The following is an 18,872-nucleotide window of genomic DNA, read 5'->3' on the forward strand; positions in this document are numbered from 1 at the left end:
TCACATTCATCTTTCTTGTTATGCCCAGCATCATTTATAGACACAATATCCTTACATAGACCTTTACTAGCTCTCACAATTGCTCAGTGTCAAAGCCCTACTATAAATCTTATTCTGTATCGCCCATAGTGAATCTCTTCTCTGATTGAACCCTAACTGATACAGGGAAGCAGTTCTAGTTAGGATTAACAGGCTAATATAATGAGTCAGCTTGCATGAGTAGAAGTATCTCAGGTAGCAAGTAGATTTTATTCCACAAGCATTGTGAATCTTTTAGATAGTTTTAACCACTTCCTGTAATAAGAATGAATTTAGGAGCTTCATGGGTACAAGGCATCTGAGTAATTCTATTGCTGTAGTTTAGGTGAGAAATAATGGTAATTAGACTAGAAAAGTAGCAGTGTAGCTGGAAAGAAGTGGATGGATTTAATACATTTGGAGTCAGGGCCAATGTGACCAGCTGATGAGTAGATGCAGATGATAAGGGACAGAAAAGACTCAAGAATGACTCCTAGGGACTAGATCTTAATTGTTCTCATCACGAAAAAGAAATAATAATTAGGTTACATGATAGAGATTTTAGCTAATGCTATGGCGGTAATCGTATTGCAATATATAAATGTACCAAACCAACATATTGTACACTTTAAACTTACATAATGTTATGTGTTGATTATATCTCAAAAAAAAAGTGATCAAAAAATAAATAAAAAGAATGACTTAGGTTTTTTACTTGAGCAAGTAGGTGGATGAGCCCTAAAAGACTGGAGGAGAATAGATCAATAGTTTTGTTTTGGAATTTTTAAATTTGAGGATCATGTTTGACATCCAAGCTGTCTATAAGACAAGAATCTGGATCTCTCTCTTGAAAGTTCAGTGCTAAGAACATGAATTACCAGTGTATAGGTGGTGTATATAACCTATAAATTGGATGAGATCATTCAGGAAGAAAGTGAGTCAACTTTATTATTCTGTTATGGCACAATAATTGAGTAGAGAGTACTATCTTCTCATGTTTTTTTGGTGGGTTACCATGTATTCATGGATAACTTGATGATTATATAATACAAGTTATATATTTTTTGTGGTCCTACATGAAAGGGAATCAAATAATATGAGGTAAAAATAGTGCCAACTCTAATCAGAATAATCATTATTAACATGAATTAACTTTATAAGAAGGAAAATTGTGACACAATTGATGTTATTCACATTCCTTATCAGAAGAGTGTGGGATATGACTTACATGAGTAGAAGTATCTCAGGTGTCAAAATTATAATAGCCAGGACTATTAGGCAGAATTTCTGGTTCCTGTTCTTGGAATAAAGACAATGTATGCTTGTGTGAAAAACTGCCTTAAAGTAGACTTTTCTTTTCTTTTCTTTTTTCTTTTTTAAATCAGCTTATTCTCTTTATTGTCTATAGAGGCAACTAATTCAATTCATGATGGATGTTACTTTTGGGTGAACGGGAAAATTGCTCTTTCAATTCTGTACTAAGATTATTAAAATGCAAAAACTGATCTCGAAACTGGTCCTGTAGCTTCTTTTATACAATGGTAGAGACTCAGGTAGGAAAAGTATAAAAATACAAAAGCCATCACTGGGGACAAGATTCTATGTTCTGAAAATGTTGGTTTTGAGAAACTGGCAAAATATATCCAAGTACAGATGCTCCACTGCAAAGGCTGTAGGAAAATGAGAATTAAAAAGATTTTAAAAAATTGAGATATAACATATTAGTTTTAGGTATACATCATAATTATTCAATATTTGTTGAATAATTGGAAAATGTTATACTTTTATATGTTTTAACATCACACACACACATACTTGCCTGAGTGGTGAGTTTATAGGTATTTTTATTTTCTTTTAATCATTTTTGATATATTTCAAATTTTCTTTATCTATATTGAAGGCATTTTTCTTTTACAATCAGAAAACATAATAAAAATCTTACTAATGGTTGAATTTTGGTTTATCAGATATATATTTGGATTTATATTTCTCTATTCATCAAGTTCATGTCAAAACAATAATTTCTTATATACAATAACAAATGAAGCATGTTTTTTCTGCTATAATCCTTATCTTTTATAGTCCTTCTTCTATATGTTTGTTTAAATTATTTTGGGTTATAAGTTTAGCTTATTATTTTATATTTTTATATTATTATATACCTTAATTTACAGAAAATTTTAGAATTGAATTTTGTAAATATATTTCAAAACATTTTTTCGCTGCTTAATTCCATATATTTTATTAGTTTTCCAGGTAACCGGAATTTTAAAACATGGAATAATATAGTGGTTACCAGGGGCTAAGGGATGGGGGCATTGGAGAGATGTTAGTCAAAGAGTACGAACTTGCAGTTAGAAGAGCAGTAAGTTCTGGAGACCTAATGCACAGCAATTGTGATTATAGTCAACATTACTGTATTACATACTTTAAAGTTGCTAAGAGACTAGATCTGAAATGTTCTCACTACAAAAAGAAATGATAATTATGTGACATTATGGAGGTGTTAGCTAGGGCTAAGGTGGCAATCATATTTCAGTATATAAATGTATTAAACAATGTACTGTATCCTTTAAACTTATACACCTTATGTGTCAATTATATCTCAGTAAAAAAGGAATTTTTTTTATTTCTATTTCTTAGAGATATATGCATAAAATACACAAACAAAATTTTGATGGTGTTGAACATTTCCACAAATTATTTCATATTCTCTTTAAGAAGTGGAGCCTAATTTACCTTCCCTTGATTGTGATCTGGACTTAGTAATAGGTTTCTAATAAATACAAAAAAGCAGAAGTTGTGCTGTGGGTCTTCAGAAACTAGGTCAAAAGACACTGTGACTTCTTTCTTTCTACTGAATTGCTCACTCTGAGTAAAGTAAGTTGACATGTCATAAGCAGAGGTCCATGTAGGCCAGGAGCTGAGGTCTCCTGCCAGTGAGGAACCAAGGCAACAACTGAGCGAGTGAGTGAGTTTTCTTAGAAGTGGATCCTCCAGGCGTGTCACCCTTCAGATGTCTGCATCCTGAACCTACATTTTGACCTCAACCTGGTAAGAACATGGAGCCTGAAAAACCTGGGTAAGTTGCTTTTGGATTCCTGACCTTTAGAAACTCCTGTGAGGTAATAAATGCTTCTTATTTTAAGTCATTAAATTTTGGGGGTAATTTGTAATGAAGCAATAAATAACTAATACAAATATATTTCTCTATGAGAATAACATATTATTAGATAATCATTTATTATATTATAAAGTTTATCATTATGTGCTTATTGTGTACCGGACAGTCTGTTACTATTTACCTGTACTATCTTATTCAATTCTCATTAGAGTCTAATAATATAGTTTCAATTATGAATCCTTATTTTACAGAGGAGAAAGACTGAGAGAGCTTAAGTGAGGAAGCCGAGATTATAACACAAAAGTCCACACTAGATCGACCCATCTTTCAGAGTTGGAACAAATCTCATTAGTGTTCTTGGAAAAGTGAGATGCAAAGCATTATATGCTCTGTATTCTGATGCTTATAATGGTATTTTCTTCTTTCTATTCCATATTATATGCTTCGAGCTTCCAAGGCCTCTTACTTTTTCCTTTAGTGGTAACCAGAGGAATCCTACTACTTAGTCTTGAAACACAGGTCCTCTTAATCAAAAATAAGAGGCAGTGCAGTATAAGAAGAAAATGTTTGTTTTTTCTTTTCTTGTTCTTGCAGAGGAAACAGAAATTATTTTTGCTTATATTAATTCTAGATAAGGATTTTTATAAGCTACTTGGGCTTCAGAGATGGTTGGTAACTACTGTTGATAGTAATCTTTAATCTTTGAGAGGTCAGTATTTTCGATTGGTTATTTTACTTAATAATTTGTTACCTTGGTAATAATTTTAATGTAGGCATCACTTTTTTCTAAAAAGTATAAAACTTGTGAACCCTCTGTGAAAAACGAAGATCACTGTTATTTTCCTTGTTTCATATGCTTCAGGTAAAATATAGTTACTCTACAGATTTCTTATTTAAATGAAGCACTTGGGAAGCTCGTCTTATTTAAATTTAATAAAGGTCATATTTTAGTAGTATACATATTTAATACTTATTTGAGAAAGTCTTTCTGTTGCTGTCACAGATGATATTTTGCATATATACATTTAATGTTGGTATTTTGGTTATTTTTTTCCTGGCACCCCCAAGAACACATACACACACACACACACACACACACACACACACACACACACACACATATATGTTTTTTTTTAACTGAGATATTCTCTTCTATTTGATTATCATTTCTATTCTATTACTTTTTCTTTCACTGGAACATTTGTAATTTTTAATTGGCTTTTTGTCTTTTACCCTCCACATGTATTATCTTCTAACTCATTATTTTCTTCTTTTTGTCTATTTTCTTGACTTCTCATTTTTGTCTTCAGCACCGATTTGCTAGGTGTGGGAGGCTTTTCTTCTGTTTCAGAGAGTAGAGTGGGTGATTTGTAGTTCAATAATGTACTCTTCAAGCCATCTTGACTGAAGATGTATTTAGTGGGTATTCCACCAGGATTTTCTCAGATCTTTTTTTATGGTTTGGTCCCAAAGCTAGCTTTCACATTTTTGTCTCTTCAAGGATATTTTATTAGAAAGTTAAGAAGAAGCTTATCAGGCTTCTATCACCATGTAGAATCACTCACTATGTTAACCTGGAAGTCCAAATTCAGTAATTTAAAATGCTCCCAACCATCAAAATAATATATATTTTGCTTGTTCATTTTTTTTAGATTCCATATATAAGTGAAACTGTATGGTATTTGTCTTCCTCAAACTAAACTAAACTAAACTAAACTAAACTAAACTAAACTAAACTAAACTAAACGATATGTAGATCACACCTTTTTCAGATATTTCTTTGGAAATTGAGTAGACTGTAATTTATTTCTTATTTTTACATTAGTAATTAGGGTGTAAATATCTCACCTTCTGCATTTTCCCCATTGATTTTGTTAGCAATGTAGTTCTGTTAATATAAAATTTTAAATAGTCTTTTGGCCTCAATCTTTGGAATTAGGAACACTCACTATTTGATCTTTATGAAAATTTTACATCCTAGGATAAAAATATTAAGTTTTAAAAATTTCTTATTAATGAAAATTTGCGCATAGTTGTAAAAAGAATCTTTAATCAACTTTATAAAAATCTTGCACAATACTTGGAAGAAAATATGCTATATCATGCAACATGTTTCTTTTTGTGAATTTTAGATTAGGAAAAATAGATTGATTATCGTGTATGTCTAGAACTGTATTTTATTCAGGGGAGGATATAAAAGGAAACATAATCCCTGAGTTTAAAGGAGTTCAAAACCACCTGGGGAAGAAAAGAAACACAAAGAAAAACAAGACAATCTATAATCAATGATCATGGTTCAAAAAGAAAATACAAGATTACCTTCAAGGTGACTCTGCCCACTAGCAGCTTGTCTGTCTATCTATCATCTATCTATCTATCTATCTATCTATCTATCTATCTATCTATCTATCTATCTTCATCATCATCACCTATCTACCTAAGAAGATAAAGTGAGGTATTGAATTGCTTAACACTTAAAAATAAAATAAAATTTTCTATTTTTTCCTCTGTGCAGTTGTCTTAAGCCTGTAACATATTTGTCCAAGATGTATTGTTTAGAAAGTAGTTCGTGTCTCAAAGATTGTTGACTGTCTTTACTTTTAACAAAATCTTTAATATCTTTCATTCTTAAAATCAAGAAAGATAAAAAAACATTTTTGGAGCTGTATATATATCTCTTTAAACTTGATTTTTTTTTTTTTTTAGCAAATAAAAAAGAAATCAATATTTGTGGGTCGAAACTTCTTTAGGTTTTACGTGAGTAGAAAATTATGTATAATTTGATGTTAGATTTTAGCAAGATGCCATCTTTTTCCTTTTGTTCCAGCTGCTTTTAACTTTGGGCTGCTACCTAGCAGTGCACTTCAGAACAGCTGGACATAACAGCAGAAGCTTTCTGCAGACAAAAATTTACTGGAGTCAAAATACTGACCATACAGTGTCATGGAATAAAGATTTTATTAGTATCTTAGCCTTGGATAGTTTCAGGTGTCCTTTTCCTTGTCATGGGACTGTTTAAGAATGTAGGAATTTAGGGCCACTTTGAAATATTTGCATTATGATTCTCAGGAAAGTTTTTCTTAGTATACCAAATCTCTTAAATTCCTAGGTCAAAAAAGGAAGAGGAAAAATAGAAATGGAGAGAGTCGGAAAGAGGGAAAGAGGGAGAGAAGGAGAGAGAGAGGTCAATGAAGTCCTACAGATTGGGAACAACCTTGTTTTGCAAACTTTGAGGTGTCACATGGCTTTAAATATGTTGTTTAATAGCTCTGTTTGTAACTTCAGAAATGAAAATACTCTTATTGTTCCCGGAAGGATGTTGTATAGATTAAGTAAAGGAATTGCAAACTTTTTGAGACTCTGTGGGTGTTGGTTCACATATCTCACTCTGCCTTATATTTTTTCTATCCAGCAGCAGCTGCTGACAAGTCAGGTAGCGTCTATGTATAAAATATTCACTTTGTCTATTTTCTTCACTGATCCAAGTCAGAGGAATACATCACAGATCTGTCACATGACATTCTGGAGGACATGGACCATATTTAATTCTCTTAAACATAACTCAAATTCTTTTTCTCAGGATCTCACCTTCTGTTTGGGGCAAAAATGGCTTCCTCACTCCTTTCTAGACTCTTTCCCAGGTGGAATTACCAAGACACATGTAGCTCTGCCTTAATTATTATAAGCTTAATTTGTATGTAACTTTCTCATAGCAATATCATTAACCTAAGAGGATCCTGTTGCTAAGGGCATCTATATGGCCCATGCATTTTTATCTCAGTTGGACCCTCTGCTCCATCTGATCAAATTCTGTTGCTGATTTGTTTCAATTTTGTGATAGAAAGAATGGAAACATTCTGCATTTTCTATCTTCTTATTTTATAAGGTCTTGGTGACTTGTAAGCATTCCTTTGAATTCATTAACATCACCTATTATATTCCCATTAACCAATCCTGATATGTTTTCTTTTTCCAATATATTTGCCTCTAAGCAGTGCTGCCCCTCAACATCACTCATTTATATTTTATTGATTGGCAGCTGCATCCAAAAGTAATTTCTCTCAGGGCATAGTGTTGTGTCATTTCTCATTTGGCTTCTGTTCCATTTAATTATTGCTATTTAACAAACTACCCCAAAACTTAGTGGCTTAAAACAGCTGTTTTATTATATCTTATTATTTTGTTGAACAGAAGTTTGGGAATTTGTCTATTCTAAGTGGCATTGATGGAGGTCACTTGTTTTTTTTTCAGCTGGCAGATGGACTGGTCTGGAAAGTCCAAAATGGCTTCACTCACATTCTTGCTGCTTTGATGGAAATGGCTGGAAGGCTGACCTTAACTACTCAGGATAGTTAGATTCCTTATGTAGAGTTCAGGGCTCCCAGAGCAAGTATTATAAATGGTCCAGCCAGAAGCTGAAAGGCTTCCATGACCTAGTCTTCGAATTTCCAGAATGTTAATTCTATCACATTCTATTGGCCAAGCTATTCACTAAAGCCAACCCAGATTCAGGGAGAGGGAAACTGGAATTAGTTCTTCAATAGAAAGAGAAGCAAAGAATTGGTTGTCATCTTTAATCTATCTCACTCTTCCTGCAGATTCAGTCTAAAACCTGATTTCGAGATGAGTGGCATGGCAAACAATTTAGAAGTGATTACCCTGCATCCCTGAATTCACTTTATTAGTGTGTGTGTTTTATTTATTTTATGAACCAAGTGATAGAGATAAGTACATGTCCCTGAATTTTGTTACTTAAGTAGTGATTCCAAGATGAGTTGATTGTAGAGGGAGTCTTCTTCAGCCATGACAATGATGACAAGGACCAACAGCGATAACTGCAATTGCCATTACTGTTCCTACTTCCACCACCAACCATTTACAAAAGGCCCCCATGTGGTGTGCCAGACACTGTACTATGAGCATTACGTAAAGTGGCTCTAAATCTCAGATACTTATACAAGAAAGGATTCATCATCTTTGTTTTGTAAGTGAACACAGTGAGGCTCTGAGCAGCTAAGTGAATTGCCATAGATTATAGTCAGAAAGAGGTGCCTGGAAACAGACAGTCAAATTCCAACTCTGCTGAGCAAGTTCCTTAATTTATTTGTGCTGCAGTTTCTTCTTCTGTAAAAAAGAGACTAATAGCACTCATCTCCTAAGACTGTAATGGTTAAATATAGGCATTAAGGACAGTACCTGACATTTGGTGTCATTATTATTCTTATTACGCAATGTCGCACAGCTGGTAAACATGTTTACTGAATTCTGAGCACTGCAACATGGGATGGGAAGTGAATGGTTCCAAAATACCCAAGAAACCCTATTGATTTGGGGACTGGTTTAGAGTCACAGTAAGTCTGTACCTTGTTGAAATTGCAGAGGTAATTATCTATTTTGTAAGGGAGTACAAAAACAGACAAAATAGTCCTAGCCACCAAAAGTTTGGACCATATGATGGCTGTGCGAAGCTGAGTCAAGATGTTCATGGGTGCCTGGGAGAGAAGGGCGACCAGGCTTCTGGGTGTGGTGCCGGGAGTCGCTTTGGCAGCTGTGCGCTGCCGTTGTGGCCGCAGGGCATGTTCTATATCATGCAGACCGGCCGCGAGGCCGGGGTCTTCCTAAACTAGAATGAGCGTAGAGCACTGGTAGACCGATTTCCTGCTGCCAGATTTAAGAAGTTAGCCAGAGAAAAGGAAGCTTGGGCCTTTATCAGAAACTTTGGGAACCCCGATGGTTCGGAAGGGCAGAAAGATAAACATGTATAAGAATCACAAGTGAAAGTCAACAAGCGACTCCGTGAGCCCCTGGCTGAAGGAGATGAGAACTCGGAGCAAAGCATGTAAAACGGAACACCGAGGCAACACCTTTAGTTGGCAGGAACATGGCCTCTTATATGGGAGAATACGCTGTTGTCTACACTGGCAGCTGCTGCTCCAGGAATGCGCAGAGGAAGGCACGGGCAGGAATTGGGGCCTGGCCACCCTTTAAATATAGGCAAAACATCAGTAAGTTGGCTCTATATATGGACAGTATCAATGATATAGCTAATTGAGTTTGAGGATGGAAGAAAAACAGATGGAGAACAAGCAATGGGAAAAAGGTGACCAACAAATAGAACTTCTTAGAGCTAGAGAAACTTACTCAGGCCATGGACATTCAGAGAATGTGTGTTTTTGATCATTTGGGATTTGTAGGCAATGAAGCAGCTGACAGATTAGCAAAAGGAGCTAAGCAATCCAAAGACGGAATGAAGTCATTGTCATTCTAGGGGAAAATGGAGCCAGTGGCCGCTTTGTTATCTTACTGGTGTGAAAAATGAACCTACAGGAGGTCCATCGCAGTGGATGGGAAGACACACTTTTAAACAAGATCAGAAAAGCAAAATGGCATCTGTGGCACCATATAATAAAAAGTGGTTAAACTTGTAATAAGCTCAATGTCCTTTGAGGTTTAATTATTTGAGATTTCAATATTATACTTTATTGGCTTGATACTGTTCTCACTAGTTTTATTTCATTCTGGATAAAAATATTAGGACTTTGATTTAATAGAGATAAATAAAACATTGGTTCAGGAGTGTGGTTAAAAGTCTAGAAGGATTCTGAAAGAGCTCAGTTACCTTCCAATTGGCAGGAGAGAGTCTCAGGATCTCCAGGCTGGCTAGTGCCTGCGTATGCATCAGAAGAAGGTACTGCTTCCTTGCTGGAGGCAGCCCAGGCCAGAGCCTGCAGAGAAAGTGGGCAGGGTCTTCCATGGCTGGGCACCCTTGTGCTGGGCAAACCTGCACACATACGTAGCCCTGGTTACTGGATTGTTATGTAGGAACAGTTACAACGTTTAAAGACCAAGGCGTGCAAATAAAACTTTAAAAATTTTCTTTGGCTGTTTCTGTTAAAAGCTCTATGTAAAAACAAATGTTTGATGTGAAAAAAAGTCTTATACTTGGCTTTGTCATCTCAAAATAGGAAGTACCCTTGATAACATTAACTTCTTTTACTTCCTTAATTTATTTGTGTATTTAGTCAACAATAATTTTTGAGGTAACTGTGTGCCAGGCATAGGGCCAGCCCGTGAGGCTAAAAGAACAAGCAGCATCTTAGCCTTAACGAACCCACCTCTATTTAGAGTGCAGCTTTGCCTTAGGTTACTCACCTTTGGCATCTCATGGTTTAGGGCTGACGATATTTATTTCTTGCATTTCAGAAACTCATTTTGCACTTGCAGTGTTGACTTTAGTAAAAATGCAAGGCATCCCATTGGGTATAACAGAACATATTTGATTCAAGGAATTGTTTAATGTGGCAAGGAATGAGATCAGTTCTTAAGATTAGCTGGTTAGGACATAAGACAATTTGAAAATTTGTTTTTGTTATCTTTTTACTTCCCATTTTATACTTGTGGAGGTTGATTTTATGTGTCAACTTGGGTAGGCTATAGCGCCAGTTGTTTGGCCAAACTCCAGTCTAAGTGCTGCTATGAAGATATCTTTTAGATATGATTAACATTTAGTCAATAGCTTTTGAGTAAAATAGAGATAATATGGGTGAGCCTCATCCAATCAGTTAAAGGCTTTTGGAGCAAAGACTACAGTTTCCCAAAGAAGAAACAATTGTCCTCAAGACCACAATATAGCAATTCTGTCTGAGTTTCCTCACTGCTGCCCTGCCTTAGATATTTTGGACTCAAGACTACCACATCAACTCTTACCCGAATTTCCAGTCCACTGTCCTGCCCTACAGATTTTGAACTTCTCAGTCCCTACAGTTGCAGGAGCTGGTTCCTCACAATCTCTGTCTCTCTGTCTCTGTCCCTCTCTCCTGTTAATTCTGTTTCTCTGTGGAATCAGATTAATACAATGTCTTTTTTTTAGAGCAAATTTATAAAAACAAGTAAAATGCTTTGGGGGAATATTAGATGATAACAGCCTCTTCCCTCTGTGAATATAGAAGTTTGAGCATTGATTGGACTTTGGAATCCATAGCACTAAATTCCAATGAGTCTGGAAATTAAGATCTGATTTTGCAAATGCTGTCAGTGTGCAATTGTCTTGTGGGGCTGCTGTTGGAGACCTGATTTTTCACCTTCAACCTCAGTCACAGAACTTTTAACTTTCATATCAATAGTGCCTAAACCCTTTATAAGAGCAGACTTAGCCTCTTTGGCTCTGGTAATTCTATAGCATTTCATCTTTTAAAAGAAAGTCAGAGGAAAACATAAGATGGCTTTATGAGTGTATGTCTTCTTTGTGTCACTGCTGTCCTTTCTCATATGACCACTAGCTTTATTCTCAGTCACATTTATTTCTGTTGTTTTATTGGATATCTTGGTCTGCTTGGGCTTCTATAACAAAATATCATAGACTGGGTGGCTTAAACTACAAACATTTATTTTCTCAGTTCCAGATGTTGGAAGTCCAAGATCGGGTTGCCAGTGTGGTTGGGTACTGGCAAAAGCTTTCTTCCCGGATTGCAGATGGCTGCCTTCTCACTGTCTTCATATGGCCTTTCCTTGATGTGTGCTTCTGGAGAGACAGGTAGCTCTACTATCTTCTCTTTTTCCTATAAAGGCAGTAATCCCATCTTGGAGCCCCACCATCTTGGGGCCCCATCTAAACCTAATTACCTCTCAAAGGCCCCATCTCCAAATACCATCATATTGGGGGTCGGGAGTTCAACAAAGGAATTCTGAAGGGGCATAAACATTCAGTCTACACCATCAGATATAAAGAAAAGATGAGCTTTACATAAAATATTTTCTTTTTTAAAACTCAACATACATAAGTTTGGTTGTATAAAGAAAACGAGAGATGTAAAGCTTGGTTGAAATTTATATATGGTTTCTTTTGGGAAAGTGCTGTTTACTTCCAAATAAAATTCTAATCTCAGACAAACTGAACCTTCCCTTGGGCTGAACTCCTGCCAGGCACTATTGTGTGTAGTGAAGACAATGAGTACAAAGAAGAAGCATCACACTTGTCCTGCACTTTTTCCTAGAGGCCATGCAAATCGAGTCTGCATATTAGAAAAATATCAATACATTGGCCAATATTTATGAGTTACTGGCAGATACTGAGAACTGTGCTGGTGGTCATGGTGGTAACAGTGTTCTGAATGGGAATCAAGATAGATTCATAGACCTTGAGCAGTTTACCATGTGGTTGGGGAAAACATTTATTGTCCCCGCCCTTTCCCATATGTATGTTTCAGATCTGTTTTGCTGGCTTTATACCGAATCCTTAGGTTCCTCCCCATTTAATGTGCAGAATGAAGATATGACAATTAAAAACAAATTGGAGTTTCAAAGAGAAGAGAGTAAGAATAACATTAATGTTTTGGCCTCCTAATATTCCATTGCATATATCATAGGCAGCATATATACTTTTCCATAGGAAATTGGGTGAAAGAATTAGAGCAGAGGGTTTATAATTTTGATCACGTCTTTATCATCAGACTCTGAAACAAACTAATGCTTTCTTACCAGAAAAAAACTGTTCAATTTGTTTGGCTGCAAGGGAATTGTGGTTTAAAAATATCTAGTGCCCTCTGCAAAAGCTTTGGCTGAGCTGTGAGAGCAGCCACAGCCTTTAAGAAGTCTCCCCCCTGCCCCACTGCCATGCCAGTAGCAGGGAACCCCTGAGCCCATATTAATGCCCATATGTCAGGAATCTACTAAATTCAATCCCTGTGTAATGGGTCGACAAGTCTACTGCAGGAGTTGAAGTTTCGGTGAGTAAATTTCTCTCACCTACCATTTCATTGTCAGTATTTTTGAGTTTTCTCTCTGTGGTGCAGACTGGCTGTTGTTTGTCAAGGACTGAGAGGTTGTTAACACACATTAATACCATCTGAAAAGAAACTGCATATCTAGGTTAGACTGGATTTCAGCAGTTGAATAAGAGTTAGACCTGAATCCCTAATGTTAGCTAAGAAAAACCTGACACTCAGCCTTTCCTACTCTGAAGTATACACAACGTTCAGAGAATTCAGGTCAGAAGCAAATGTTGTTCCATTCATTTGCAAACACACAGTCTCTTGAAGTCCACTGTTTCATGTTTATGATCTCTTTCCATAAGACTCTTCCTTCTTCTTTTTTTTTTTTTTTGCTTTTACTGTTATACTTCTTTTAGCATGGCTGGCTTATTGTATTTTCAATGTACTTTTATTTTGATTTTACTTATTTATTTTTAGGTGAAGCAATCCTTGGTTGACCTCACAGATTGCAAGGACCTTGTCAACTTACAACCCCTTATTTTTTATGTCTACAGCACCCAGTCTTCCTAGGTGGTCTCTCATCCAAGTACTAACCAGGCCCAACCCTGCTTAGCTTCTGAGATCAGATAGGATCGGGCTTGTTCAGGGTAGTACGGCTATAGACTCAATGCATTTTTAATTTTTCGGTTAACTTCAGGAGAAAAAACCGGACCCCTACTTGATCCTAATTTTCCCACATGCATCAATAACTAATATCCTAATATAAACATTACTTCCTTTTTTCTTTCATTCTCCTAAAGGGAACGGGTAGTTCTTCCTTTGGGGAAGAATAGAAAAACTTTTTTTTATGACAGACAATATAGTACATGATCTTATTTAACAATAACGACAAAAATCTATGAAGGATGCCTTATCGTCTAGTTTGCATTTGGAAAAACTGAGGTTCAGAAAGGGTAAGTAACTTGCACAGGGTCACAGTGAATCCAATGATGGCGGAATTCATGGTCTGCCTCCAGAAGCCTGTGCCTTTCCTTCTTAAGTCTGATTCTTGGTTTGAACTGGACAACTGAAGATTTCTGAGGTTTTATTCCACAGGACACTGATGCTTCTGTGAAGGGCCCTACTGTCAAATATGCTTGCTATATTAGGGTTCTCCAGAGAAATAGAACCAATAGAATATATATATCTTATATTTATTATAGGAATACAATAGGTTCACTTCTTATGGAGGCTGAGAATTCCCACAATCTGCCTTTTGCACCCTGGAGAACTGGGAAAACAGTGGTGTAATTCAGTTTGAAATCATCGAAAGGCTTGGGCACTGGGGTGAAGATAGGGGTTGCTGATAGTGTAACCCCCAGTCTGAGTCTGAAGGCCCGAGGACCAGGAGGGCTGATGTCCGGGGGCAGGAGAAAATGGATGCCCAAGCTCAGATGGAGAAAGCAAATTTGCCCTTCTCCAGCCTTTTTGTCCTGTGTGGACCCTCGATGGATTCAGTGATACTCAGTTCACTAGTTCAAATGCTAATCTCTTCCGGAAACAAACTCAGAAGTTATTATCATTATTTTTTTAAACTAGCTTTCTAGGCATCCTTTAGCCCAGTTGACACATAAAATTAACCACACTTGAGAAATGCTGTATTAAGTCAAGTTGAACAAGTGTTTTCAGCAAGACTTTTTAGAGTTTATGCAATTGGGATGTGAATTTCTAAGAAGGTGAAATAGCATATGGATTTTCCTGAATCTGGTTGACTACCAAATTTTTCTTTTTCTGTAGAATATGTAAGAATATGGTTTGAGGAGTGTTGGCATAATGACATTTAAAGGGTTATTTATTAAGCAGTGCCTACAGTATATGAGTCTATGCTCTAATTGCCAGAGAAGAGGGTAATGTGAGGTAGTGAAATTACAAAGTATGGATAAAGCCCTGATTTAAAGGAGCTTATGATTGTGTAATATCATACGTTTATAATGTGTTATGTTATGTTACAATTTGTCATGTTACAATTGGTGAAGAGTTAACATAACAAATCTTCTATAAGTGGCTTCCCAAATAGGGTTGTAGTTTTCACCATGATATATTACATTTCATTTCTCTTCCTTTTGTATTATTTGCCTGTAAGTAGAGCTTAAAGAGGTAAGGTTGTGACTTCTAAGCTGAAATCTTTTGGCAGGAAGCCCTTTCCTAATGTGGCAGAACAAAAAAATAAATCCCATATTGCATCCAACTTTTTCATGGGAGAACTGCTTTTATATTGAAACACTAAACTCATTTTATTAATTGGTTGTGATACTTCTATTAAAGACAAATAAAATGCTTTTCTAGTGTCAGGTAAAGAAGCTTATAAACATTTTCTGCAGTAATATGGGAAAGTCACGAATTTGATTAGGCTCAAAAATCAATATAGTTCTTTAAGCAAAAATTTTACCTAAAACAAGTACTTTTTTGTATGTGTCTTCATAGTTAAAATATTATATATAAAATATTTTTGATTATTATTCAGAAATCTAATTACTATAAAGCTTGAGAACAAGGTAAATATACTTGCTTGGGCCTAAGAAGGCCACTGCCATCAACCAAGTTTATTTTTTGATTCAGAGTTACCTAGATTGGTGGATTGGACAAGCCTGAAATGGCTTTCTACTGGCATGTTTCTAAAACACAAAATTTCAAACGCAAGCTTAATTCATTCTAAAGGAAGAAGCCTCTGATAGGAAAAAAAAAAAATGCCTGCTTGACTTTCCTCTAGAATCTCAAGAAACGGAATGGGTTCACTTTAATTTAAACAAAATTTGTTAGGGCCAGAAAAATTTTGATTCATGCTATTGGCCTATTAACAAATATTTTATTAGATTGCAAAGAAAGAAGGACCAAAGTAGGTCTTCTCACATAGGCAGAAATGATTTCCTTTATGGCTCACATTTAGGATCCTATCACTGTAGTTTCAATATCTTCTATCGATGTTATAGAACACAAAGATTTCTTATGTATTACTTTAAATAGCTGATTTCAACCTTCTGTGGATATAGACAGTTAATGAACAGTTATAATCAACTATTCAATAACTCTCAGAGATCCTTAGGCTCAGGAACTTAGTAATATTTATTTAACACTCTTGGTGAGCACAGAATCTTAGATATTGTTGAGGATAAAAAATAGAAGACAGAGTTCTTGCCTACACAGATTTTTCAGTTGGGTAGCTATGGAAAACATACACAGAAAAGACAATGAGATTTTAAAACTTTGAACAACTTTAAAGAAACCATGTGCTGGTCTTACTCTTAGTGTGTTAGTGTGAATGAATTTCCAAGTAAGGAACTTCAACTATTTTCAAGTTTATGTAAGGCAAATCTCCTCTTCCTCAACTATACTCACAAAGTTTTGGGGAGTAAAAACTTTTAGGGGCCCTCTTTGATAGAATAATTTTTTGTTCAGTAGAACAACTTTATCTGCAAGTCACCTTTAAAAGTGAGCAGGTGGCCATGGCCTACACAGCATAATCTAACCACCCTGTCATAGGAGGTTGCAGGAGGAACCAACAACTGATCTAAAATAAGTCCATGTGTAGTCTGGGCAGTGGTCCTTTAGGTGGTCAGGTTTCATGTCCTGCCCAATAAAAATGATAGTCATCAGCTAAGATTAAGAGATACTCTCTCTGAGGAGTTTGAATGTTAAGCATAGTGAAAATCAAAATGCTAGTGGTAAAAGTAGAGGCTAAAAAAGGATGCAAGTATATATTAAACTCTTTCCACCCAAATCTTCAAAGGCAGGTAAGAGTAGTATCTTAGAAATCTCATTCCATTATGAAGTTAGATTATGAAAATTCTGCTCCAAATCTCATTCCATTAAAGGAGTTAGAGATTTTTAGATTTTATGTCTTTACTTGGTATTTTTTCTTATCCAATCTGAAAAGTAGTCATAGAAGATAATGTGACTCCACATTAATGTTTAGCCTCCTCTTCTTTACACATCTACTTATGGATGGATAAAGGAAGAAAATTCATGGCAAAAAAAAAAAAACAACAGAAAACAGTTGCAAGTAGGTGTATTTCAGCTGTTATGTTAAGATAAGACATTCAGAATAAGCAATTTTAGGGGAAAAGCTGAGGTCAAAAAAGAAAATTAGGGCTAATAATTTAGACAGTTTCTTATGTAATGAAAGTCTACCTATGAAGAGGGGCACATCCAATCATGTACTCTGAAACCCTATTTGCAGATTTAGCCAGTCACAAAGGTAACTCTGTCTCTCCAGGCAAATGAGTATAATTGTAGTTGGATAAGAAAAAAGAAAAATGTGTTTTAAAATAAAAAAGACATAATAAACATATTTAAAACTATGATGTTAATGGTTTTCTAATAGTTTTCCAATATCTGTATTAGTCAAGTTTAGAAGCACTGCATCAGTATTTATATTATTTTAAGGTGTTTAAAGCATTTTTAGAGTCTGATATATTACAAACTTGTGAGGACTATAATAAATTATTTTTGCAATTGATATCTAAATGTCTGGGGAACCCTTATTTAATAAATTAATATTTTATGATGTGTTAGTTATAGAATAAGCATGAAAATACTTAGAAAAATTATCATTTAACAATCAGTAAAGAGGACATTAGACAGAGTCTAAATTGCTTTGATCACTCTGCGTACAAAAGCATCTATCAGCAATGAAGAACCTAGTTAAGCACAATGAAGTTAATCTGATCTCCATGTGACAGGATGGCACAATGATCCTTTCCTAAGGTTAGGCGCCAGAGTCAAGGCCCCTCTATATCTCTCAGCTTCCCCTTTCCTGGCACAGAGCTCCTTTCTTTTTCCCCACACAGTAGCCCCTCTCTCCTTTTTCTTGGGATGTGTTCCTTCTTTGATATAGAAAAGAAAAAGCACATTTCTCTCTCACTCCTTTTTAGAATATTCTGAATTGTTCAAAAGGGAGCTTGATATTAAGGAATTATCGAATGGTAGTGTAGTCGTATGTGCAGCTTGTGTATGCATGTTTGCATCTCTGTGAACCATGAGTGTTCTCTGGGATTCTATCGAAGGTGAGGGAAGGAGCAGAGCCTGGAGCTAAGCACGTTAAAGGGGAAAGCTACAGTGAAGAGTACCCTTCCCCCAGTTCCTGATGGGCTCCCATCCTGGGAAACTCTAATTTGAGATACTCTCCAGCTCTGCAAGGCTCAGGTGGGCAGGAGAGGAATGGAGGTGATAGGCAGTGTCACAGGCCTTTCTTAAGGGTCCCTGGATATCAGCAGTGCCAGAAGCAACCCGGAGAGGAATAAGGCAAGCACGATGCTTGCTCAGGTTTCAGCACAGGTAGTGAAAAGGAAAATGGTAAGATGAAAAAGAATGAAACCAATTTGAGAAGGCCCTCTTATAACTTATAGAAAGACAAAATACTCAGAAAGTACTGAGAGGTACATTGTCTCCCAATTAATGGCAGAGTCAGGGGTAGGATTAGGGTTTCTTGTCTTTCAAGTTGAATTCCTTTCTTCAGAGTAGTTGAGGGAGAGCCAGGGGAATGACTATTCCATCTACAGACTTTCAACGAATCTCACATTTTTTATCTCATGTCTTTTATTTCTGCTTTCTGTAGTGCCTGGGTTTTTGTTTTTAGTCTGGGATCTACTTAGCATTTCTCACATAAACATGCTCTAGAACAGGGATTGGCAAACTATCATACCTGGGCCAAATCTGGCCAGCCACCTGTTTTTGTATAGCCTGAGAGCTGAATATAGTTTTTACATTTTATTTTTCTTTCAATTTTAATAAGATATGATTGACATACAGGACTCTATAAGCTTAAGGTATACAGGCATAATGACATGTATATTTTGAAATGATTACCATAATAAGTTTAGATAACATCCATCACATTGTGTAGTTACAAAAAAATGTTTTCTCCTTGCAATGAGAACTTTCAGGATCTATTCTTTCAGCAGCTTTCAAACATACCACACAATAGTGTTAATTAGCTATAGTTACCATGTTGTACGTTATATCTCTAGAACTTATTTATCTTA

The 18,872-nt window shown here is 35.8% G+C and overlaps 2 pseudogenes; one reads left to right on the forward strand and one right to left on the reverse strand.

The window, feature by feature from the left end:
* The first annotated feature begins 8,252 nt into the window (after positions 1-8,252).
* LOC107517413 lies at positions 8,253-11,526 on the forward strand (annotated as a pseudogene).
* Positions 11,527-13,397: 1,871 nt separating this feature from the next.
* On the reverse strand, positions 13,398-13,516 carry LOC118606619 (annotated as a pseudogene).
* Between the last annotated feature and the right edge of the window lie 5,356 nt (positions 13,517-18,872).

This window comes from Rousettus aegyptiacus, unplaced genomic scaffold (assembly GCF_014176215.1).
Source record: "Rousettus aegyptiacus isolate mRouAeg1 unplaced genomic scaffold, mRouAeg1.p scaffold_m13_p_1, whole genome shotgun sequence".
Lineage (NCBI taxonomy): Eukaryota > Metazoa > Chordata > Mammalia > Chiroptera > Pteropodidae > Rousettus > Rousettus aegyptiacus.